Genomic DNA, 26,600 nt, shown 5'->3' on the forward strand with positions numbered 1-26,600 from the left:
TACGCCTGCCTTTTCCAAATTCTCCAGCTCTGCCTCGACTGCCGGACGTATTGCGTATGGCACCGGTCTTGCCTTAAAAAATTTTGGAATTGCTGCATCTTCCACTTTTATTGAGGCGGTGATGCCTTTCAAGGTTCCTAGTTTCTCTTGAAACACTTCTTTGGCGTTGGCCAAGATGTCTTTTAATCGTTCAGGTATGATGTCATCATTGTTTTTTTCCTTACTGGTCACCGTCAGTGCCTGAATGGAGTGCCAGTCTAAACGTATCTTCCTTATCCATTCACGTCCCAACAACGGTGGACCCCCATCTTGTAGAATGTATAAATACAACTTTTGTATTTCTTTGCCGTTGTATACCACAGGCACCTTTATTTTTCCTTTGGGGTATACTTTCTGCCCCGTATATGTTTTTAAGATAATGGATGTGCCTTTTAGAGGTATATGCGAAAGTAGCCTCTCGTAATCTCATCGATTTATTACGGTTAGAGCTGATCCTGTATCTAGCTCCATTTTAACTGGGGACCCTGCTATTATGAGGGTAACCCAAATGGTCTGGTAATCTTCATTGGCAATTACATTATGTAATTTGAGAGAGCTTAGTCTCTTGTTCCCGGAGTCACTATCGCTCTTCTGGTCTTTGGAGCTACTGTCCGTCATCATTTGTACCTTTCTGTGCTTTTCCTTATTGATTCTTTTCCCGTTAGTGGATTTTTTATTTTCAGATCGGCATACACGTGGAATATGTCCCATCTTTCCGCATCGCCTGCATGCTTTTTCTTTGAACCAGCAATCCCTCTGGTCATGGTTGGATCTGCTGCAGCGATAACATCTCTCGAAACCCCGTGTCATTTTATGGGTGCCGAAGTCTTGTGGCCTTTGCTGTATCTTTGCCGCTCCTATTGCACTGAAAGCCTTGTCCAGTGTTAAATCTTTTCCAGAAGATACCTTTTTTTGTGTTTCTACACTTAGGGGATCGCAGATGAATTTGTCTTGCAGAGAATCTGCCAGTCCTGCCTCGAATTGGCAGTGTAGGGTATCAACAATCTCCTCAAAATTCTTGTCCATCGGTTCGGCTGGAGTGATTAAGTTGCGTAACAGCTTGTATGTTTCTGCGCCCATTAGATCCAGAAGCACTGAAGCTTTTTTTTCATCTTCTATTCCATTTGCGGTGCAAAACACCTCCACTCTTTCTACATATGTGGTCCAATCCTCTATCTTGTTATCAAAAACATCAATATTGCCAAAGTTAGGCTCTGTTTCGTTATCAAAAGCATCAATATTGCCAGACTTAGGCATTTCAAAAAAAAATGGCGCTTCCCGCGCTTGTTTTTTCTCTCTCTGTAGCAACGATATGGCGCTTCCTGCGCTTTCCCGCCGCTGCTACCGATAACAACGCTGTTTTACTGTGGTTTCCGTTTATTCACTGTTGGAGACTCGTTCCCGATGGAGGTCTAAATGCTGACCTGCTTGCCGCGCCGGCCGTCTCCCGAGTGCACCCTCCCAGTCCGTTATTGCTTGCCTCCGATTTCGCTGCCTGTCTCAGCTGTAGAGCCCGCCGCTGGAGCCCCAGCCTGACGCCCAGGAAGGATTAGCGCAGTACCTGCCACCAGCTTGGCCAGCTGGTGAAACCACAGTTTCTATTACTTCCTTGAGTCTTCTGGACGCTGGAGGAATCGATGTCCTTGAGGTGCTGCCGAATTGCAGGTAAGTCCGTTTCCACTTCGTCGCCACTGTAGTGTCCGTGTGTAGATAAAGACACTGAAGACAGGAGTTGGTTCATAGGTATTTACTAAGCAAGTCTGGGGGGGGGGTTCTAAAGGATATACACAATACACAGGCTTATATAGCCCAAGTGGCAATTACCGGCATTACGCACACCTGGGGCTCTTAAAGGCACATACACCACAGCACCCATTTGGGTTCCCGTCGTAGAGGGTCGCTGGTCTGCTTACATGCTGTTGGCCATTGGTCAGAGTCTGTGTGGCCTGGATTACCCTGTGAAGGGTCGGGGAGATCATGGCTTCGTGTACGAGCCCCAATAGGTGCAGAGTCGGTCTGTCTCTGTTCAGAGGGAGGTGCAGAGCTGGTCTGTGGCGGATTAGTACTTTGGTGCACGGTACTGGGAGGGCCGCCACTTTGAGTACGGGGTTCTACCGGCACCAAGCTGGTTGGTGTCAGATCAGGATCCTGGAGAGGGGTACTCGGTAGGTTCCAAGAGGCTCCTGGTAAAATACCATCACTCGATGTCCCACTAGGTCCTGGTGGGCAGGGAGCCAGATCCCATAATGATATGGTAGATTCTCGGCCGTCGGGATATCGTATGTATGCATAGGTGGGGTTGGCATCGGTTACATTCATCAAGAAAATTCTCAAAAGTACGGTACCAATGCTTCCATACCCTGCCAGCTGCTGGTGAGTTTGGGTCCAAGTCCAGACGAGTAGGTTTAAGGATGTTTTCCATGATGGGTGGTTCCCTGGATCCTTAACTCCGAGTTTGTCCGAAGGTCTAGTATTTGTGAGTGTAAATACTAAGTTGCTTAAATTGATGTAACAAAGAGTCTCACACATCAAGGAACTTTAAAGTAAGCTTTAAGCAACTTATAATTATACTATATACAAGAGCGGTCTTCACCATGCCTCTAGGAGAAGCCCTTTTACAATACTGAGCAGTTCAGTATTTATACTAGTTCAAACACAGGAAGTGACGTATGCACAGGAAGTGATGTATGCACAGAGTTCACAGTTCACAGTTCACAGGAAGTGATGTGCACATAACTTCCCGGAAGTTATTTATTATTATTACAACAGGCATTCAATTATACTTTATGGGGCCTTCTAATCTGCGCACCAAATCAGTCCCGGTTTATTGTTTGATTTGGGCGGGCTCGTTAATGGTAACTTGATTAGAAATGTGTAAAATGGTTTCGGGATGCTGTACTGATTATTCATTGAGCTGTTGAGCTCCTAGTTAATTGTCATAGCTATACACAGGTTTCGAGTCTCCCATCTGAGCCCGAGATTTCTGTGTAAATTGGCGAGGTGATTTGCATTATGCATGTTTTGGATGGGTCCTGTGTTTTGGGTGGGGACTGCTCCTCCGTGGGTCGATTGTTAGGATGTTAATGTCTGATAGGGGCTGAGTGAGGTTATACAGTTCCCCAGACAGTTTGATTTGCTCCAATACCCAAACTGTCTTTACAGAGGTTGATCCCATTCCCCGTTGCAGCCTTTTCTCCCTTTACAGGCCCAACATGCCTTTTAAAATGCCAAATCTTGGTTTCTGACCTTGAATCTCCCTCTGTTAGGCCCAATGTGTATTTTATCAACCTGAAGCTTGTTAGAAAGAGTCCAAAGTCATTTTCCTTAGGGTTTTCTTCTAGCTTTGGGGGATCTGTGAATTTTGAGAAGCTTACATAACGGAGATCAGGCCAGATGTCTGACAAACCTACTCACGCCAGGGAAAGCGAAGGATGTGTCGTTTGAAGACATTGTCTAGAAACTCAAGGGCCATTTCAACCCAAAGCTGTTAGAAATAGCCGAGAGCTATAGGTTTGGTACCAGAAACCAAAAAGAAAGTGAAACCATCAGTGAGTACATTGTAGCTCATAAAAACCTGTCTTTGCATTGTAACTTCGGCACATTTTTGGATCGTGTGTTGCGAGATAAGTTTGTGTGTGGACTTGTGGATGAGCGCACACAGTCCAAGTTACTGAACACTCCGAACCTAATGTTTGACATAGCATGCAAAATGGCCCTATTTATGGAGATGGCATCTAAAAATGCTAGGGAGCTCCGTCCAACTCAAGTGACTAGTGCAGCTGAGGTCGACAGTAACAAAGCCACTGCCAAATCTAAAGCTGTAAGACCAATTCAAAAGCATGTCGGTGAGAGCAGTTCAGTGAACTGTTATCGGTGCAATGGAAAACACTCACCACAGTCCTGCCAATACAGAAATGCGAAGTGTTTTCACTGCCAGAAGCAAGGCCATATTTCAACAGCTTGCAGAGCTAGACCTAAAGCAGGAAGTAAGAACCATTCTAGTGGCAATGCAAAGCAACGACAACAAAAGGGAGGAGATCACAATATTGAAGTGAACACACCTGATGTTGAAGAACTAGGCATCTACTGTATCTATGCCACTAGCAGCAATGCTAGCAGTCGTGAGAAGGACTTTCGCACTAAACTTTTGATCAACGAGCAATGTATTGATATTTGTATCAACACAGCGGCAGACTGCTCTATCCTGAGTAAAGACACATATGAGAGTAAATTTAATCAAGTACCACTTACAAAGAGTACCATAGAGTTAAAAACCTACTCTGGAGAAATCCTAGAGACATGTGGACAAATGGAAAGTACAGTCCAACACAATGGCCAGTCAGTAAAGCTGCCTATTATTGTAGCGAACTACAACAACAGGCCAACTCTTATGGGCAAAGACTGGTTGAAAAAATTAAAATTAGACTGGAAAAACGTCTTCAGTGTAGATGCTTTAAAGAAGCGATTCAACACATTGCTGAACAAGTATGAAAGCATGTTCACAGACAGTTATGAGGGCATCACTGGGTATGACGCGCATATCTGCATCAAGTCCAATGCGAAGCCTGTCTATTGTAAGCCAAGGCCAGTTCCCTGTGCATTGAAAAGTCAGGTGGAGGAAGAGCTAGCGAAGCTCAGAGAGAACGGAATGCTAGTAAAAACTGACAAAAGTGAATGGGCTACTCCGATTGTGGTAGTGCCCAAAGCAGACAAAACTATACGTGTGTGCGGTGACTACAAAGTTTCTATCAATCAAGCAGTTGATGATGAGCAGTACCCATTACCTACATCGCAAGATTTGTATGCAGCACTCTCTGGGTCAAAGGTTTTCTCCAAGCTTGATCTATCGCACGCTTACCCTCAGTTGAATGTTGACAGAGAGTCAACAGTATCTCACCATTAATACACACAAGGGACTGTACTCATACACCAATTTGCCATATGGTGTAAAGTCCTCCCCCAAAATCTTCCAGGCTACAATGGATAAGATTTTGCAAGGAGTTCCAAATTGCTTATTCAATCAAGACGATGTGCTGATCACAACAAGCAGCGAGGAAGAAAATCTAGAAGTATTAGATATAGTGCTTCAAAGGTTGAATGCCCACAATGGCAAATTGAAAAGGAGGAAATGTGCTTTTGTGCAGCCCGAGGTTGTGTACCTTGGTCTGAAAGTTGATGCAAATGGCTTGCAACCAGTGAAGGAAAAGGTTGATGCTGTCATCAATGCTCCAAAGCCACAGAACGTGTCTGAGTTAAGATCTTTCCTTGGAATGGTCCAGTACTACGCACGTTTCTTACCTGAGTTAGCAACCATGTTAGCTCCATTGCTCAAGCTCCTCAAAATGATGTCCAGTGGAAGTGGCCGAAAGTGCAACAGGAAGCTTACGATGCTTGTAAGAGAAGTCTCTCTCGCGATGCTCTACTTGTGCACTATGACACAGAACGTGAGCTTAAGTTAGTTTGTGATGTTTCCAGCTATGGTGTGGGAGCTGTCACAAGCCATGTAATGGATGACGGCCAAGAGAAACCAATCGCGTTTGCATCGCAAACCCTCACAAAGAGCAAAAGAAACTACGCGCAAATTGAAAAGGAAGCACTCGCCATAGTGTTTGGAATCAAGAAATTTCAACAGTTCTGATCGGCAGAAATTTTACCCTGATAACTGATCACAAACCGCTCCTAGTAATATTGGGGCCCAAATCTGCCATCCCTGCAGTGACTGCATCAAGAATGCAACATTAGGCAGTGTTGTTGTCACAATATTGTGACTGCATGATTGAATATTGCACTTCAAAGCAAAACACAATTGCAGATGCTTTGTCCAGGTTGCCACATGAGGACTCGTGTGTTGGGAGTGAAAGTGTGATTTTCATGCTAGGTGCAGTTGACAAAGACTTTCCCGTGAATGCAACTAAAATTGCAGGTGAGACTCAAGAGGACTCGGTACTGAAAAGAGTGTATGAAAACACCTTGAATCGATGGAATGATCAGTGTATGGACACAGAATTGAAACCATTCCATAACCGTCGTACTGAATTACCTTCTGAGCAAGGTTGTATCAAGTGGGGAAACAGAGTGGTGGTACCTGTGAGGGTGCCGGTCAGTTCCTTCAGTAACCTCTAGATAGCACCTTCACTGGTTGGTTTCCCTTTGTTAATTGACTGGTTTCTCTTGTGTTTATTATTTAATTGCCTTTTATCTGGTTTATTGGTTTCACCTGTTTTTGCTTGTATTTAAGTTCTGTGGTTTCTTCCCTCTGGGCTCAGTCCTGACAAGGGAATCAGTCTTGACAAGGTGCTCTGTCTTGACTAGGTGCTCAGTTTTGACAAGCCAGTTGCCAGTGGTAGATTGTCTTGAGCTCAGTCTGGACAAGCCGGTTGCCCTGTGGTAGCTTGCCTTGACAAGCTGGTTGCCTAGGGGTAGCTTGTCTTGGGCAAAGTCTTGATAAGCCGTTTGCCTTAGTGGTTGCTTGTCTTGAGCTCCTATGGCTATAGCTGTTTATCTGTGTTATGTTTTTGCTTGTATTTAAGTTCTGTGGTTCTTCCCTTTGTTCTCGGTCTTGACAAGGTGCTGACAAGTTGCTCAGTCTCGATAAGGTGCTCAGTTTGGACAAGCCGGTTGCCCTGTGGTAGCTTGTCTCGAGCTCAGTCTTGACAAGCCGGTTGCTTCACGGTAGCTTGTCTTGAGTTCCTATCTTGACAAGCCGGTTGCCCTGTGGTAGCTTGTCTTGAGCTCAGTCTTGACAAGCCGGTTGCCTCATGGTAGCTTGTCTTGAGTTCCTATCTTGACTAGCCATTTGCCTATGTGGTAGCTTGTCTTGAGCTCCTATGTTTGTACTGTTTACCTGTGTGATTCTAGTAAAGTACCTTTATTTAAGACTGCATACCTGCTTCTCGCCTCGTCTGTCTGCACTTGGGTCCAGAACCAGCCTCGCTCGGACAGCATGGCCTTGTGTCTACATGGCCCCGTGACAGCCACCTTGACAGTAGGACCGAGCCAGTATGGACCCAGCAGCGATGGAGGAATTTCGTTCTATTCTCGTCCGTTAAGGTGCTTTCCTCGCCCTTTTTGTGTCCCTTTGGAATATAATCCATTGCGCGTGCTAACTCTGGAAAACAATGGCTCCATCGCTTACAAATATTATGATCATATGATCACCACGACATGTTCCTGCCGCTAGTGGATGAGGTGGATGATTCTGTCTTGAGGTTTCTGAACATCTGCAGTTTGTGATCAGTCGGAATGGGAGATACCATTGCTTGAAAAGCCAAGAAAATTTGCTATGTGTACTATTACAGACTTTTTCATTTTTGACTTCTAGTTTTAAATGCCCAGGAGGGTGTGTGGCTGGTTACTGTTGTACACGTGTGACTGTGACTTCGGATTTATCAAGTTTGAGCCTTTTAAGTCTTTTCCCCCCTTGGGTCCATACCACTATAATATAGAAGTGTGGATAATTTAAGCATATGCTCTATTTTCATTTAAATGATTACCTGTGCCTTATGTCTTTATAAAGAAACGAGGGCCATTTTATAATTGTTTGTTTCTGGTTATGTGCTTTATGGTTTGTTTTGAGCAATGTTTTGCTGCTTGTTTGCTCTCATGTTGCTGGTTACCCAAATTGCAGGAGGTGTATTGGCCATTTCACCACTGCTCTTGGGCAGCAAGCTTTCTGGGGTTTTTTTCTGTTTTGCTAAATGTGCTCTTGGTAGTTCTGTCTTGAGTAATTGATCTCGTGGTTTTTTTTTAATGTTTGAAGCTGAGTGTTTAAATATAGAGGCAGTGACTGTGCTATATGATGCTTTTTTGGCCGTACAGGCACGGAGTTTTGCACACCAGGACCACGAGTACTGCCATATTAGCCCTTTGGTTCCTGCTTCCAGACTTCCCCCCCCACCCCGCCCCGCATGATTCAAGGTCAGCAAGCCTACATGGTCCGTCGCCTCCTTGATAGTCGCCGGGTTAGGAGGAGTATTCTATACCTGGTCGACTGGGAGGGTTATGGTCCTGAAGAGCGTTCCTGGGTTTCGGCCCGGGACATTTTGGATCCTGAACTCATCAGGGATTTTCGCCATCGCCACCCTGATCGTCCAGGAGAAACTTCATACTGAACATCCCGGGATCATCAGTATGAAATCAATTGCAAAAAGCTTTGTTTACTGGCCTGGATTGGACAGTGATCTTGAATCACTTGTCAGCAAATGCAGCATCTGCCAAAATTGCAGAAACAAACCATCTAAAACTCCAATACAACCCTGGTCATGGCCAAGTAGACCTTTTCAGAGAGTACATGTAGACTTCTGTGAGAAAGCAAATGATTATTTCCTAGCACTTGTAGATAGTCACTCAAAGTGTATTTAAGTGAAACACATGGGTTCAAATACTACAACTGAACATACCATAGATGAGTTGCGGTCTACCTTTGCATGTCATGGCTTACCTAAAGAGCTTGTTTCTGACAATGGCCCTCAGTTCCATTCTGCTCATATTCCAAGAGTTCATGAAACAGAATGAGATCAAACACATTCTTGTTCCATCATATCATCCAGCTTCAAACGGAGCAGCCAATAGGTCAGTCAGAATAGTTAAAGAAGTTCTCAAAAACCAGGTGTTGCAGCGTTTTTTGGGACTCAGCATGAAGCAACATTTGGCAAATTTCTTGTTGAAGTACAGAACTACTCCGCACACTACAACTGGACATAACCCAGCAGAGCTCTTGATGAAGAGGAGATTGAGAACATGATTGAGTCTTGTTCAACCGAATTTGACCTCAAGAGTTGAACAGAAACAGTTGAGTCAGAAAAGTTATTATGACACCAATCAGAAAGCACGCAGTTTCAAACAAAACAAGTGTGTTCGTGTTTTCAGTCCCCCTGGCAAGTCGAGTTCACACAAGTAAGATAGAATCATAGAATGGTTACAGCACAGAAGGAGGCCATTCGGCCCATCATGCCCGTCCTGGCTCCCTGCAAGAGCACTGCAAATTTTTTTCCTTCAGATACTTATCTAATTCCCTTTTGAAAGCCACGATTGAATCTGCATCCAGTGCAATCCAGATCATAACCACTCGCTGCATAAGAACGGTTTTCCTCACGCCGCCTTTGGTTCTTCTGCCAATCACCTTAAATCTGTGTCCTTTGTATCTCGACCCTTCCGCCAATGGGAATAGTCGCTCTCTATCTATTCTGTCCAGGCCCCTCATGATTTTGAATACCTCTATCAAATCTCCTCTCAACCTTCTCTGCTCCAAGGAGAACAACCCCACATAACTGAAGTCCCTCTTCCCTGGAACCATTCTCATAATTCTTTTCTGCACCCTCTCTAAGGCCTTTACATCCTTCCTAAAGTGCGGCGCCCAGAGTTGGACACAATACTCCAGTTGTGGCTGAACCAATGTTTTATAAAGGTTCATCATAACTTCTTTGCTTTTGTACTCTATGGGCTCGAATTTCACAGGACCGTGGAGGCGGGAATGGAGGCGTGTGGGGTGTTAAAATTGCAAAAACTGGCAGGCGGGCCCAACCCCACCTCCATCCCACCTCCAAGCAATTTTCAAGAAATCGTGTTTACTGCTCCTGTCTCCGTCCCGCCTCCAAGAGGCGTGATAGGCCCTTAACAAGCACTAAATTTCCTCTATCATCCCATTTTGAATGGCCTTTGTGATTTTAACCCTTTTCCGACGTGAAGCACGCCTGCTCTGAAACACGACGGTGAAACCTGTCGGGAGCAAAATTGGATTGCTGACTATTAGCTGCAGCTCCACCATTAAATAGGATATTTGATCAGCCATCATTTTCAGGTGGCAGGACTTTGTTGTCTCAGGTCTGGGGGAACTTTTAGAAGGCATAACCATAGCTGTGGAAGTTTGGAGCCTGACACCCATCTCCGGTGTGACCTCCTGGGAAACCCCTCTCGCCACCTTCACTGAGCGCTTCCTCAACTGAGGCATATACCAAGTAATCCTAAGCCCTCAATGTGGAAGTCCCATTAGCGAAATGACACACGCCACAACTGCAGCAGTAGCCATCAGATTTTTTATTTACAGTAACCATCTGATGGCTTATTAACATTAAACATCAAATTTCACCCAAGTGACTACCCTTGTGACTATTTGTGCAGTATCTTTCTCTTATGCATGCTCCTACGTGGTGCTTCCCCTGTGGCTTCAGCAGATGTGGAGGCCCCTTGCTCAGTTTCTTGCTGCTCGTGTCTCAACACCTTTGGCTGGCATCCTCTGGGGTTGCGAACCTGTGAGGGCTCGCCAACAGTCTGCTGCTCCTACGGCTGTGCAGGGGTTGAGACGCCGATCTCAGTTGGGTGTGGACTCTGGTGGGGCTCTGATCGAAGGCTCTGCAGTGGCATGGAAGTGTGAGCGCTTGGAGAGGAGCCCCCACTTCCTTGATGTCTGCCACTAACTTGCCTCTCATGGGTCAGGTCCCCCTCAGCGCTTGCAAGTGGCTTGAGAGCACCTTGCTGCACATCAGGGGGGCCATGGGGACCCATATCTGCACTGGCAGTCCTACTCAGAAGGACTTCCATGAAGGTCTGGTTTCTCTGTTCAGTAGATGACCATCGCTCCTCCAGAGCTGTCATTCTATTCAGAACACTCACCATGTTTTTTGCACTCTGGCGGCTTATCACCTCCATGGAGGTTGACATCCTTTTCGTGGTGATGCGTTCATGCGCCAATGACTCCACAAAGGCTCTGCTCATGTTCGCAATGGACTCCTCCATTCGCTCCACACTCGCAGCGACCCTGGAGACAAAACCTGCCAGAGACTCCTGCATCTGTTCCTGGAGTTCCAGCACCGCTGATCTTGTGGATGGACCCAGAGGCAGAGGGTCGACATGCAGCTGAGCCGAGCTGGCAGAGTCCTGCGCCCTCCAACGAGGACTCTCCACTGCTGTCCCTGTCTCCACCATCTTCTGATACTCACTTGTGAGCTGTGATACATCAGGTGACAACACTACTCTATCTCGCGAAGGTCCCACCGAGGTGTGAGTGTCTGCGCTGGTGCTGGTTGCGCTGAATTCTGCTGACACTGCGCCCTCAGAGGTTGCAGCTTCCTCTGAGGAGTCTGGATGCTCAGGCTCTTCCTCCTGGCTAGTGGGGACAGGTGCTGTCGATGGTCCTGTGGGGGAGTAAAGGAAAGAGTCAGAGATGTCATGCCAAGGTTACATGCACATTGCATATTGCAGATGATCATAAGTCCATCTGTTAGAGCTTCAGAATCATTATCAGTGACTCATGCAATGTCATTGAGAGAGATGGAAAACTATTCTGTCCGTCCCCCACTTGGGAATCTTCCTCCACTCCCACAATCTCCAGGACTGCCTCCTCCCAGGTGGTGAGCTAGGCTACTGAGGGTGGCCCTCCTCCTGTCCTCACTCTTTCCCTCTTATTGTGAGCTCTCTTTTCCTGCAATGAGGGAGACAAGTGGAGTTTCAGTGAGAATGAAGGAATGAGTGTAGAGAATCCATAGCATAGATGCTTAGAAGGAGACAAAGATGGAGTGAGGTGGCAAGACCAAGGGCCCTCCCTGTGTGTTGTAAGTTGTTTTCATAGCATCACAGTGATAAGGAGTGTGAGGGCTGCATAGTCGAATAGTTAGGTGAATGTGACCATAGCGAGAGAGGGAATGGGTAAGGGTGCATGGATGTCAGTGTCAAGTGGGATGTGGAGGAAGAGATTGCTAAAGCTGAGTGCTGCTGAGGAGAGGCAATGGGGATCAGATTGAGGGTGATGGGAAAGTCATACTCACTTTTCCAGTGCGCAGGTCATGAAACCTCTTCCTGCACTGAAGCCAGGTTCTGCGGGTTATCGACAAAGAGTTGACCTCCTGGGCCAACCGGATCCACACAGCCTTGGTCTGCTGGGGAGGCTTCTTCCTCCCTGAAGAAGGGAAGAGCACCTCTTTATTGGCTCTTGCTCCCCCCACTAAAGTTTGCAGGGCAACGTCATCAAACCTGGGAGCAGACCTAGGTCTCTCGCTGGTCATTCTGCCTCCAGGTCCCTCTAACATGAAAGGCCAAAAGATTGGCAGTCTGCAGAAGAAGCAAGGCTTGTTGCAGACCTTAAATGCAGCAGCAATGATGACGTCATCGGAGGCGAGTTTCAGTCTGAAAAAACTAATTGGGCCATGGGTTCCCACATGCTGGAACTCAATTGCCCACTTAAGTTAAAATCGCTTCATTCTCCCACATCGATTTAGAATCGGGTGGCTAACACGAAAAGCGGATTACACGACCCCAGCCCGCCCCAGTGACAAAATCCAGCCCTATGCCTCTATTTATGAAGCCCAGCATCCTGTATGCATTTTTAACCGCTTTCTCAACCTGCCCTGCCACCTTCAACGAATTGTGCACACATACCCTGAGACCTCGCTGTTCATGCACCCCCTTTAGAATTGTATCCTTTAGTTTATATTGCCTCTCTTTGTTCTTCCTACAAAAATGTATCACTTCGCACTTTTCTGCGTTAAATGATGTAGGAACCATCATTGGTTGATGGAACCAAGAGGTATTTGGTTGAAATTAGTGACAAAATCCAAAGTGTTCATTTAGGTTAAATGATCTCTGCTAGAGATGAACCAAGACATGATCGTGAACCACTTGATCATGAACACATACAGGACTTTGACTCAGTTTAGACTTCAGTAACTGAAGTACCAGGTTCAAACAAGTCTGAGATAGAAACAGGATCATCTTTGAGTTCGGAACCAAAACAAAACAGCCTGAAAATTGGTTCAACACCAAAACTTTCTGTAAGGAGATCAGGAAGGCTCCAAAACCTGTTATTAAACTGGATTTGCAGTTCATTTAAAAGAAAATGAGTTTTGTTATGTGGTACATGTAATGCTGGGAAAGGTGGGAATATAGTTTTGTTGTATTTCAGAGGGGAATACATACATATTTTTTAAGGGGGAAAGCAGTGTAATGTATTATCACATGGTATGAGCATGCTCAGTTCGCTCTGGCCTAATAAAGCAAGCAGATGGACTAATAACTCATTCCATCTCTGTCCTTCATTTGTTCTACGCATGTATATTACAATGGCTTTACCAGAGTCAAGTTCAATATGTCATCGAAATGATTACTTTAAGGTGTGGAAACAAAGCTATCCATAACATTCCAAAAATCACAGCTGAAACCAACTAAGAACTACTACACGCAACTCTTGAAACATGCAGATTCATCACTGCTGTACAAACCATTATATTTTATGTTAGAATTGATCATCTGATTTACACCACACTGCCTTCAGGCCTAGATTCTAACAAGGAAGGCCCATTTGTGAAGAAGAGCGAATTGTCCACGCACTGGTTTACATTTAGGAAAATGTGCAGTCGTTCCTAAGGTACAAAGACATTTTAAAAAAATAATCGGCATGTTCTTAAGTTTGCAATGCAAGGGGAGCAGTAGCATGCGGGAAACCCGGAAGGAAGTCAGTGTCAGCCTGTCAGTGGCTTTTTAACCCAGCCACTGCATTACCATATCAATCCCAGGTTTCCCGACCAATTAGCATCAGCAGGCGTGATGACGACCCACATGACGCAATTTCAACTCCAGTATTTAAAGGGACACTCCAAACATGCAATTTGAAAGAGTTTGGAGTTGGGAGCTGGAATCCAGAAGGTCAAAGGCTGTGCCTTGTGTCAGCAATGCCTCTCTGGATGTGCTGTTGGGGACTGTGAGGGCCCGGAGAGATGTACTGTTCCCTAGCGATGGGAGGAAGAAGCCAGCTGGGGACACCAAGAAGGCATGGTTGGAGGTGACACAAGAGGTCAACAGCAGGAGCGTGGTGCCACAGTCCTGGACACAACGCAGGAAGTGGTTCAATGACCTAAGCAGGGTAGGAAAGGCAAGAGCAATGGCACATTCATCTATATCCTGATGTGCGCACCACCCGAATCCCCTCACTTTGCCTTCTGCAGCTTGCTCCAGCGCATCACTCCTCAACCAACTTACCTTGCCTCTCTGTGTCAGCTTTGGCTCAGTTGGTAGCACCTTCGCATCTGAGTCAGAAGATTGAGATTCCCACTCCAGAGACTTGAGCACAAAAATCTAGGCTGACACTCCAGTGCAGAACTGAGGGAGTGCTGCACTGTTGGAGGTGCTGTCTTTTGGATGAGACGTTAAACCAAGGGCCTGTCTGCCTTCTCAGGTGGATGTAAAAGATCCTATGGCACTATTTCGAACAAGAGCAGGGGAGTTATCCCCGACGTCCTGACCAATACCCGGCACACAGGGTCTACAGGAAGAGGATAAGCTTCCTCGATATGTCTGAACACCAGTGTCTGAGGAGGCTCAGGGTTTCACATCAGGTGGTGGCAGACTTTTGCAGCCTGCTGGTACAAGACCTGATGTCAACTTTTTTGCTCTGCCAGAGACGTTTGTAGGATCTTGCAGTCGGCGGCCCACCAATGCATAAGACTGATTGCTTGTCTGCCAGGGCCGGCAACTTTGTGAACTTTGCCTGCAATGACATCAGTCAGAATGAGCGGGCACTCGGGTTTGCGGCTCTGGCTGGCTTCCCACAGGTGCAGGGCATCATTGACTGCACACATGTGGTAATTAAGGCACCCATAGATGACCCAGGAATGTTCATCAACCACAAGGGCTTCCACTCCATCAATGTGCAGCTGGTGTGTAACCACAAAAAGATCTTTATGCAGGTGTGCGCAAGGTTCCTGAGCAGCTGCCATAATGTTTTCGTCCTGTGACAGTCCACCCTTCCTGATCTCTTTGCACCTTGAAGCAGAGTTACCAGCTGGCTGTTCGGAGACAAGAGATACCTACTTAAAATGTGGCTGATGACACCTCTCAGAAACCTGAGGAATGAGGCCCAGGAATGATACAATGAATGCCATATGACCACCAGATGTGTATTCGAGCAAGCCATCGGCATGCTGAAGATGTGCTTCAGGTGCCTGGACTGATCTGGAGGCATCCTTCAGTATACATCAGCCAGAGCCTCCAGAATAGTTGTGGTGTGCTGCGCTCTGCAAAATATTGTGCAGCATAGAGGTTTGGACCTGCAGGAGGGACAAGACACAGAGCACAGAGTCTTTTCAGACAATTCTGAGGAGGAGGAAGACAAGGAGGAGGGGGAGGAGGAGGCGGAGGAGGGGGAGGTGGAAGGTGATGTAGGCAATGCACCAGCAGCGGTACACATTGCTGCCTGGGATACCCTCATTATTGTGAGGTTCACTTAGGTTCAAGCAGTACACCCATCTAACAAAAGCTGCTTTTGCCCCCCCTCCCATGCCAGTAACATAAAGCAGTCCTACAAACAACTAAGCCTCCCTTTCTCAGCCCCCCATTGCTCAGCATCCATTCAAGTCTTCCCATTCATCATCACACAACTGAAAAGACCATTTTCCAGCCAGCAACCAAGAATGGGCAAGACGGGAAAGTGACGCAAAAGTATAATATTTATGTGCCTCACATATAAAACAGAAACTTAATATTCTAACAATGTGTAACACATCCATGTGCATACCCTTGTGCAACTACAAATCTTTACTCTTCCTTTTCCTAGCACTTCTACGTGGTGCAACCCCTGTGGCTTCAACAGAGGTAGAGGCAGGCTGCTCAGATCCCTGCTCTGACTGCTGAGATGCTCTTGGCCGACGTCCTCTGCGATTTGTAGCCCATGAGGGTCCCGCCAAAGGCTGCTCTACCTGTACCTGTGCAGGGGCAGGCTTGGCCATCTGGACACGAGGCAGCATGTCGGGTACTGACTGGGGGTGGTGGTGGTGGTGCGATGGGTGAGAGGTGGAAGCGCTTTGGGAAGAGTCCTCACTTCCATGTCCCCTTTCATCATCAGCCCTCTCATGGCCCAGTCACAGTTCCCTGCTGGCAGTGAACTGGAGAACACTTTGCTGCAGATCCAGTGAGCTGATGAAGGCTAAGGCTAGGGTATCATTCATTCTATTTAAGGTGGCATTTATAGTGTAAAGCCATTGATGAAGGCCTGCACGCACTCATGTGATTGCCTCGTTTGATGCTCCATGCAGGTGGCCACTCATTCTATGGACGAAGACATCATCGCAAAGGCCTGTGACATCATGCCACTCTTGCTTGAGATGGACTCCTCCAATCTCTCCGCAAGTGTGCACAGTGCGGCTGGAAGGCCTACCAGTACATCGCACATTCTCTGCTGCTGCTCCAGAAGTATCCTGTTCGTCAACGGCCCCCGAGATACAGCATCTGCATTCAGCTGAGCAGAGCTTTCAGTGTCCTGCATCCTCCAACATGGGCTCTCCACTGCTGTCCCTGTCGCCACCATCTGCTCTTGCTCACTTGTGATGTGTGGGTCACCAGGTGAAAATCCAATTATCTGCTTTACTGGTTCCACTGAAGTGCGAGTATCTGAGCTGGCGCATGGTCTGCATGAGTCCTGGGATGGTGCACCCTCAGAGGGAGTGACCTCCTCTGAGGAGTCATTGTCATCGTCTGCGACCTGAACCAGCTCCTGTGAGATGTGTGAAGGCCCTGTGGGAGATAAAAGACATGAATGAGTTCTGTCAAGGTAAGAATATTTGAACTTATCATTATGCACTCGCTGTTGACATCAAGTCAACATTAGTGAGTGTTGTATGTTATATGACTGTCTGATATTTAATTCTGTCACCAGGTAGCTGGGAGGCACACGTCTCTCCATCTCCGACAGCCAGGCATGCCGAGAATCCACTGATTTCCATCACCTGCTCCTCTGCACTTGTTAGCTGTGAGAGGGCTGGAGGGCTACCTTCGGTTCTCTGCCTCTCTCTCATGTTCTGTGCCCCCTTCTCTGCAAGGAGGGAAAGAAGAGACCTATGAGGCATGCGTTGAATGGATGGATGGAGAGCATTTGTTGAGGTGACTATGAGGGAGAGGCATGACATTGCATAAGGATGAGAGTGAGTGTCAGTGGTGGATGGCCAGATGGGGATGTGAGGAAGACCATAGACAGAGAAAGAAGAAAGAAGAAAGAAAAACTTGCATTTATATAGTGACCACTGGATGTCCCAAAGTGCTTTACAGCCAATGAAGTACTTTTTGAAGTGTAGTCATTGTTGTAATGTAGGAAACATGGCAGCCAATTTGCGCACAGCAAGCTCCTACAAACAGCAATGTGATAATGACCAGATAATCTGTTTTAGTGATGTTGATTGAGGGATAAAATATTGGTCAGGACACCGGGGATAACTCCCCTGTCATTTTAATTCAGCACCCCATTCCCACTCGGACCTCACTGTCCTTGGCCTCTTGCATTGTTCCACGGAAGCTCAACGTAAACGCGAGGAACAGCACCTCATCTTCCGATTAGGCACTTTACAGCCTTCCGGACTCAATATCGAGTTCAACAATTTCAGATCATAACCTCGGCCCCTATTACATTTTTACTTATATTTTTTATCCACACCTTTGTTTTGGTTTCCCCCCCCCCCGCCTTTCTTTTTTTCTCTCTCTCTCCCACATGGCAGCTGTCTCCCATTCTGCCAGCGCATTTCACACCTAATCTAGAGCCGTCTTTTGTCTCCACTAGTCCTATCACCATCTCGTCTCGAATACCTCTTAATGTCTCTTCTTCTCTTTTGTTCTCTCCCAGCCCGGCCTCTTAATCTATTTCATTTCCTGTGCCTCTTTAGTCTTGATAAAGGGTTTTGACCCGAAACGTTGACTCTAATTTCTCTCCACGGATGTTGCCTGGCCTGCTGAGTTTTTCCAGCTTTTTCTGTTGTTATTTCAAGAATCCTGTGATGACTGGTAGATCTGATTTGCTGGCAAGAATGGACACAGCCATTGTGGAATTCTGCAAGGTTATGACCCAAAGGTTTGACACCTTTCAAGGTTCAATCTTTGATATACAGACAATAGTGGACAATCACAGAAAATGCTGAAACATTTAGCAGATCAATCAGCATCTGTGGTGAGAACACATTGGGGGAAAAATTCGTTAGCAACCATTATTTTCCCCCCGCCCGCCACCTCCCCTTTACTTACCGCCCCGCAAACCTCCTGCCACTCCATTCCTGCCGCCTGAGTCGGTCGCTGTCATCGCCCAGCGCAAATTCAGTGGGCATGTGCCAATTTTGCAAGCGGGGCGAAAATGGGGCGCTGCGCGCGGTGATCATCACCTGTGTAGCAGAGCGGGGCGCTAGCGGTTACCGCCGCCGCCAAACTCCCACTGAATTTAACAGGAGTCGTTAGCAGCGCCACGGCCAGGCAAAAAGTCATTTTGCGCCCCGTTAACGCACCCTGGAGGTGCTAACGGGAGACACAAATGCACCGAATTTCTAGCCCATTAAGTTAATGTTTCAGATGTAACCTTTCATCAGAATTGGAAAAAATTAAAAATGAACAGCACTTAAGGATGTCAAGGCCTTGGAGAGGGTGCAGAGGAGATTTACTAAAATAATACCAGTGATAAGGAACTTCAGTTATGTGAAGAGACTAGAGAAGCTGGTATTGTTCTCCTTACAGCAGAAAAGGTTAAAGAGAAATCTAATAGAGGTGCTCAAAATTATGAGGGGTATTGATAGCATAAATAAGGAGAAACTGCTTCCATTGGCAGGATGCTCGGTAACCAGAGGACACATATTTAAGATAATTCAAAAGAACCAGAGTGGAGATGAGGAACAATTTTTTTTGCGCAGTGACTTGTTATGATCTGGAATGCACTGCCTGAAAAGGTGGTTGAAGCTGATTCAATAGTAACATTCAAAAGAGAATTGGATAAATACTTGAAAAGGAAAAATTTGCAAGGTTATGGGGAATGAGCAGGGGAGTGGGACTAATTGGATAGTTCTTTCAAAGAGCCGGCAGAGACATGATGCCTCCTTCTGTGCTGTACGATTCGATGATTCATTTAAATAGAAACAAGTGTGACCTCAAGCTCCCTGTTGCTTCCTACATTAATTCCGCTTCACACCCGCTCCGACCTTTCCGTCGTTGGACTTCTACACTGTTCCAATGAAACCCAATGCATGCTTAAAGAACAGCACCTTATCTTTCTCTTAGCACTTTAAAACCCTCTGGCCTTAACTTTGGCCTGAATAAATGCAGACCTTAACTTTAGCTTACATTTTCCTTATAGCAGGAGATACTGACAATGCAGAATGGGTACATTGACATTGGAGGGGGAGAGTTGGGTTCGTGCTTTGATTTGGGACCCTTCCTTGGAACATTGTACTGGCAGGAAGATCTGCAGCCTCTGTGTCAGCCTGCCTCTCTTCCCTTCAGGCCATTGATCCTGCACCCCTCTGCCAGCATCTTAGCTCCTTACATATTCTTTGCATATCTTACATCTTTAATTTCCATTATAATGTTTCTTCCTTTCACCTCACGTAAAAATTACTTCAGCCATTTAATCACCTCCTGCTTTTCTTTTAAGCAAATTTCAGGCCATTCTACTCATACTTGCTCTCTCTTGTATGTTTTTCTTTTTCTTTTCTCACCATTCTCTTTGTTCTGTTCCTATTTAAGTGTTTGTTTTTCATATTTTTCCAGTTCTGCTGATGGGTTACACCCTAAGCATTAACGTCTGTTCTCTCCACAGATTCTGATTGACTTACTGAGTGTTTCCAGCATTTCTGTTTCAGATTTCCAGCATTTGCAGTTTTTTGTTTTTATTTATGAAGGATCAGTTAACTGCAATCGAGTCCACCATGAAGGAATTACCATCTTCATTCACTCAGGAATGCAGCAACATAGGAACAGTCTTTCAGACGTCTCTGACTGTAACTATATCTGATGTGAGGTCAGCTCTCCAGGCAGGGTTTACAGATTTTGGAGAAATGTTAAAGTCATCAATAAGGAAAAGGTGGGCAGGCCTGAGGGCTAGCATTCAATCTGGTCTCAGCCATATTCAATGGCAGCTTTCAGCTCCAGAAAAACCTCAGTATACAGAATCAGCAACACAATAGGCACAATGTCATACTGCAACTCAGAAATCTGCCTACTCTATCAGACCATGAGCACTATCTTATTGCAGGACCCAGCCCTTTAAACATTGGGCTCTCTCTTAATTCAACTCAAATCATTCTGTGCCCCAAAACCTGAGATTCACAGACTTCCTCAATCCCACATGTCATATCTTCCTTCCAATGCGGCTCCTGGGGTTGGGCTCCTGGGATTGGGGGTAATATATTAGCATGGATTGAGGATTAATTACTCAATATACTGTTTGTGATAAATCCATGTAGGGAGACAAGGAACTCGAAGAGGCAAGGTATGAGGATTAATACGAGTGCTTTATTGAACGACTGCAAGACAACCAGGCAGGCCTGCTTCCAGGCATTGCACCTTTGCTGACCTTGACAGGAAGCAAACCTCTGACCTTAACAGGAAGCAAACCTCTGACCTTAGCAGCAGCATTGGCTACAGCACCACCTGGTGGATAACCTTAATCATAACATCCCAGATTACTATATCCCTCCCCCCTTAAGATTTCAGTATGAATTTCTTAACAAACAACCATTCCTGAGGGTCACATAAGGAGTCTCCATTCATCATGTTCCATACTTGATGAATCTAACAGTTCAGTATCAATCTCTCTGGTGGCTTGCGAGTCCTTTGTGAACGTCTAACAGTAAAGTCCCTGATTGTTTGTGGTGAAGCCACCAGCTGCTCCTGAGCAGTGCTCAGAGTATCTAACTCTGCAACGATGGTTTCCTCTTGACGAATAGGTTCCTGTGGAATTGTCTCTGTCCCTGGTGGTGGCACCACAGATGCACTTGGATAACTGGGGGCAACCCTGTCTTCAGTCATTGCATCTGGAACCTTCATTTCAATTTCCCCTTGTCTGGGAAGTATCTGATCTCCATGTCTGCATACTACCCTACCATCTCCCAACATGACCTTGTATGATACTGGACCTGTCATTGAGTCGATGAAGCCAGGAATCCACTTTGGTCCATAACTGAAATTCCTGGTAAGGACTGCATCTCCTTCTCCAAAACTTCGGCTCTTTGTTCTTTTGTCATGGTTCTCTTTTTGTTTGTTTTGTCTGTTTTCCATTTTCCTTTTTAGGTCTGGTTGGATAAGGTCAAGAGTGGAGCGTAGTCTACGACCTAATAACATCTCAGCAGGAGAGAGTCCTGTGGTGGATTGAGGTGTTATTCTGTAGCTGAACAGAACCCGTGACACCTTGGCTGCTAAACTCCCTTCTGCGCTTTTTTTCATCATCTCCTTAAATGTTTGTACGGCTCTCTCCGCAAGTCCATTCGAGGACGGATGATATGGAGCCGAGGTCACCTGCACTATGCCATTTTTTCTCAAGAACTCTTTTGTCTCTGTACTCACAAAACAAGTGGCATTGTCACTGACCACGATCTCCGGTAGCCCTTGATTACTGAAGCTCCGACGCAGGCAGTCTATAGTAGTAGTGGCGGAAGCAGAATTTACAGATTAACATCCATCCATTTGGAATGTGCATCAATGATTATGAGGGACATCTTCCCCATGAATGGACCAGCATAATCTAAGTGCAATCTTCTCCATGGTTTATCCGGCCACTCCCAGGAGTGGAGAGGAGCCGCTGCTGGTGCCTTCCGGTGTTCCTGACAAGTGCTGCATGTTTTGACTAGATTTTCTATCTCCTCATCTAGCTTTGGCCACCATAAGTAACTCCTAGCCAAGGCTTTCATACGCGATACCCCAGGATGACACTGATGTAGTTGCTCTAGGATAGACTGTCATGCTGGCTGTGGAATAATCACTCGTGCTCCCCACAACACGCAACCATCCTGCACACTCAGCTCTGTTTTCCTGACACTGTAGGGTGTGAAGTCAGCCCCTTCCGGATGCTGTGGCCATCCCTTCACCACATATTCTTGAACTCTAGACAGTACTGGATCTTTACCTGTCCATGTTCTTACTTGCTCTGCAGTCACGTGCCGTGTCAGTGTCCTCCAACATCAAAACTCTGTCCTCTGGAGCTGCACGGATAGGTGTGCCTGGCAGTGGAAGACAGCTCAAGGCATCTGCATTCCCATGGTACTTGCCCGCCTTGTAGACGATGACATACTCATATGCCCTCAACGTCACTGCCCACCTCTGGATCCGGGGTGAGACCATCTGTGGAACTGCTTTCATTTCATTGAAAAGAGAGAGAAGAGGTTTATGATTGGTGCATATGGTGAACTTCCTGCCATATATGTACTTGTGGAACCTCTGTAACCCAAACATTACTGCTAACCCCTCTTTGTCTAACTGGGAATAGTTTTTTTCCGCTGGTGTTAGAGTTCGGGACATAAACCCTATTGGTCTTTCAGTTCCATCTTCCATGCAGTGTGAAAGAACTGCCCCCACCCCGTAAGGTGAAGCATCACAAGAGAGAATGATGTCTTTCTCTGCATTGTAGTGAACCAGCACATCCGACGACAGCATCAGTTTCTTGGACTGTTCAAATGAAACCCCCTGCTCCTCTCCGCACTGCCACTGTGTCTCCTTGCGCAGTAGTTTGTGAAGAGGTGCTAACACAGTTGACAAGTTTGGTAAAAACCTATTATAATAGTTCAGCAGTCCCAGGTAAGCTTTTAACTCAGCCACATTTGTAGGAGCAGGGGCGTCCTGCAGTGCTTGTACCTTCTCCTTGAGTGGATGGAGCCCGGTGGCATCCACTCTGTGTCCCAGGAACACTGCCTCATTCCCCAGGAAAGTGCACTTACTCCTCTTGAGCCGGAACCCTGCCCTCTCCAATCTCTGTAGTACCTCTCTCAGCGTGCTCAGATGCTCCTGGTCGGTTCTTCCCGTCACCAGAATGTCATCCAGATAGATGGAAACATGTGGAATCCCTTGCGGTACACCTTCGATTGTCCTCTGGAAGATAGCTGGACTAGATGAGACACCAAACGGTAAGCGGTTATATGTAAACAAGCCCTTGTGTGTATTTATGGTGACATACTTCTTTGATTCGTCATCCAGTGTAATCTGCAAGTAGGCATGACTCATATCCAACTTTGTGAATTTCTTTCCTCCAGCCAGTTTTGCAAAGAGATCCTTTGTTTTGGGAATAGGATACTGCTCTAGTTTGGACACCCGATTGACTGTCAATTTATAGTCTCCACAGAGTCTTACCGAATTGTCCGGTTTTAAAACAGGTACTATGGGAGCTGCCCATTCCGAACATTTCACTGGCTCCAGTATGTTCTCTCTCAATAGACGGTCAAGCTCAGCCTCTACCTTTGACTTCATGGCATAAGGCACAGGTCGTTGTTTAAAAAACCTTGGCGGTGCCTCCTTGTCTACATAAATCTTAGCTGGGGGGCCATTAAATGTGCCAAGTTCCTCCTTGAACACATTCTCATGTTCACTCAACACTTCTTGCAAAGTCAACTGTTTGCCCGCATCTATTTGATGTACTGCTCCCCAGTCTAATTTAAGTTCTTTTATCCAGCCCCGACCTAACAGGTTTGGTCCGGTACCCGATACTATAACTACAGGTAGCTGTTCCACTGTGTCCCTGTGTTGCACAGTTACCTTAGCTGTACCTAATGTCACTACTCATTCACCTGTATATGTTTTAAGATGCAGGGAGCAAGGCTTTAACTCTGGAACTTTTGCACGGTTCCACAATTTTGAGTACTCTGCCTTGTTCATTATGGTTACGCCGCACCCTGTATCCACTTCAAAGTTCACCTTAGAGTCATTTACTGTCAGTTGCAATGTGATAGGAGCCACTTTTGGAATGTTCTCTAACATGCCATACATTATGAACGTGTCCTCTTCTTCCTCAGCTTCCCCGCTGATGTGGTGTGCTCCATGTTTTTTCACTGCTCTCTCTTGGTTTTGCTGTCCTCCCCCTTTTGGTTTGGATTCCTCCACAGGTGATTTCACCCTGCAAGCTCGTTTTATGTGTCCTTGTTTCCCACACTTGTAGTACTTTTCCTCCAGAAACCGGCATTCACTCACCAGGTGATCGCCCTTGCATCTATAACATGCCTTCACATGCTCACGTTGTGGTTTCTGACACATGTTCAACTTGTGCACAACAACCTGACCTGCAACTTGCGTAGCATTAGCCCTGTCTGAACCCTGTATTTCTTTTACATCTCGGTTCGCTGTCTCTATGGCTTGAGCAAGTTCCAATGCTTTTTCATAAGTAAGCTCAGTCTCGGATAATAATCTGCGCTGCATTCGGTCGTCCATTATTCCGCAAACTAACCTATCTCTCAGCATTTCCTTCAGGTTGTTCCCATAATTGCAATCCTGTGCCAATTTATGCAACACCGCTACATAGTCCATTACACTCTCTTCCTCTTTCCTGTTCCTTGAATTAAACTTGAACCGCTGTACAATCTCACTAGGCTTAGGGTTGAAATGTTCTTTTAGCACGGCCACTAATTCAACAAATGATTTGTCCCCAGGCTTTTTAGGACTGAGCAGATTCCTTATCAAACTGTAGGTTTGGCTTCCCACTGAACTAAGCAGAATGGCTTTCCTTTTTCCGGCATCATTTATTTCATTTGCTTCAAAAAAATAACCCAACACTTCACAGTATTCCTCCCAAGTTTGTGCTTGAATATCAAAAGCGGAGACCGTTCCTACCGTGGCAGCCATGCTCTCTTCCAACTGGTAGCTAACTGCAGCTCGTGATCTTGTTGTTTAAACGTCCTGGCAGACTTCTCTTATTCAGGGTCCTGTTTTACCTCGTCGCCAAATGTGATAAATCCATGTAGGGAGACAAGGAATTCGAAGAGGCGAGGTATGAGGATTAATACGAGTGCTTTATTGAATGACTGCGAGACAACCAGGCAGTCCTGCTTCCAGGCATTGCACCTTTGCTGACCTTGACAGGAAGCAAACCTCTGACCTTAACAGGAAGCAAACCTCTGACCTTAGCAGCAGCATTGGCTACAGCACCACCTGGTGGATAACCTTAATCATAACATCCCAGGTTACTATATTGTTGTATGAAAAGAAATTGAGTAAACTAGGCCTGTATTCTCTTGAATTCAGAAGAATTAGAGGGGATCTCATTGAAGCATACAAAATTATTACAGGGCTTGATAGGGTGGATGCTGGGAGAATGATTCCCTTGGCTGGGGAGTCTAGAACCAGGGGCCAGAGCCTCAAGATAAAGGGTAGGCCATTCAGGACTGAGATGAGAAAAATTTCTTCACACAGAGGGTGGTGAATCTTTGGAATTCTCTACCCCAGAGGGCTGTGGAGGCTGTCATTGGGTATATTCAAAAGAATTCGATAGATTTCTGACTAGTAAGGGCATCAAGGGATATGGCGATAAGACCGGTGAATGGAATTGAGGCAGAAGATCAGCCATGATCTCATTGAATGGTGGAGCAGGCTCGAAGGGACGAATGGCCTACTCCTGCTCCTATTTCTTATGTTCTGATGTTCTTAATTAAAGGACAGAGAACAGAGAGTAGGAATAAATGAGTCATTTTCAAGATGCCAGGGTGTAACTAGTGTAGTGCCACAAGGATCAGTGCTTGGGCCTCAGCTATTCACAATCTATATCAATGACTTAGATGAGGGGACTGAGTGTAATGTATCCAAGTTTGCTGACAATACAAAGCTAGGTGGGAAAGTAAGGTGTGAGGAGGACGCAAAGAGGTCCTTGTACATAAATCACAGAAAGTTAAAATGCAGGTACAGCAAGCAATTAGGAAGGTAAATAGTATATTAGCCTTTATTGCAAAGGGGTTGGCATATGAGTAATTTTATTGGGCTTTGGTGAGACCACACCTGGAGTACAGTGTACAGTTTTGGTCTCCATACCTAAGGAAAGATATACTTGCCTTGGAGGCGGTGCAACGAAGGTTCACTAGATTGATTCCTGGGATGAGAGAGCTGTCCTATGAGGAAAGATTGAGTAGAATGGGCCTATATTCTCTGGAGTTTTGAAGAATGAGAGGTGATCTCTGTGGAACATATAAAACATTAGAGGGTTGGACAGGATAGATTCTGAGAGGCTGTTTCCCCTGGCTGGAGAGTCCAGAACTAGGGGCCATAGTCTCAGTATAAGGGGTCAGCTATTTAGGACTGAGATGAGGAGAAATTGTTTCACTCATGGGTTGTGAATCTTTGGAATTCTCTACCCCAGAGGGCTGTGGATGCTCAGTCATTGAGTATATTCAAGACTGAGATTGATAGATTCTTGAGCACTGAAGGAATCAAGGAATATGGGGATTGGGCGGGAAAATAGAGTTGATGTAGAAGATCAGCCATGATCATATTGAATGGCGGAGCAGGTTCTAGGGGCCATTTGGCCTATTCCTGCTCCTATTTCTTATGTTCTTAAGTCCATCCTCCAGTGGTATTGCCATCATGGGGAGGAGGAGCACTCAGATTTTTTTCTGAGTCCCCAGGACCAGATGGTTTTCATCCCAGGGTTTTAAAGGAAGTGGGTGAGCACATTGCAGATGCCCTAACTATAATCTTCCAAAATTCTCTCGATTTAGGAATTGTTCCTTTAGATTGGAAAATTGCACATGTCACTCGCTATTTAAGAATGGTAAGAGGGGAAAACCAGGGAATTATAGACCAGTTAGCCTAACCTCTGTTGTCGGGAAATTACAAGACTCTCTAATTAAGGATAGGGTGACTGAACA

This window comes from Somniosus microcephalus, chromosome 12, assembly GCF_052327205.1.
Source record: "Somniosus microcephalus isolate GS21.2 chromosome 12, FLI_Smic_1.0, whole genome shotgun sequence".
NCBI classification, from domain to species: Eukaryota; Metazoa; Chordata; class Chondrichthyes; order Squaliformes; family Somniosidae; genus Somniosus; species Somniosus microcephalus.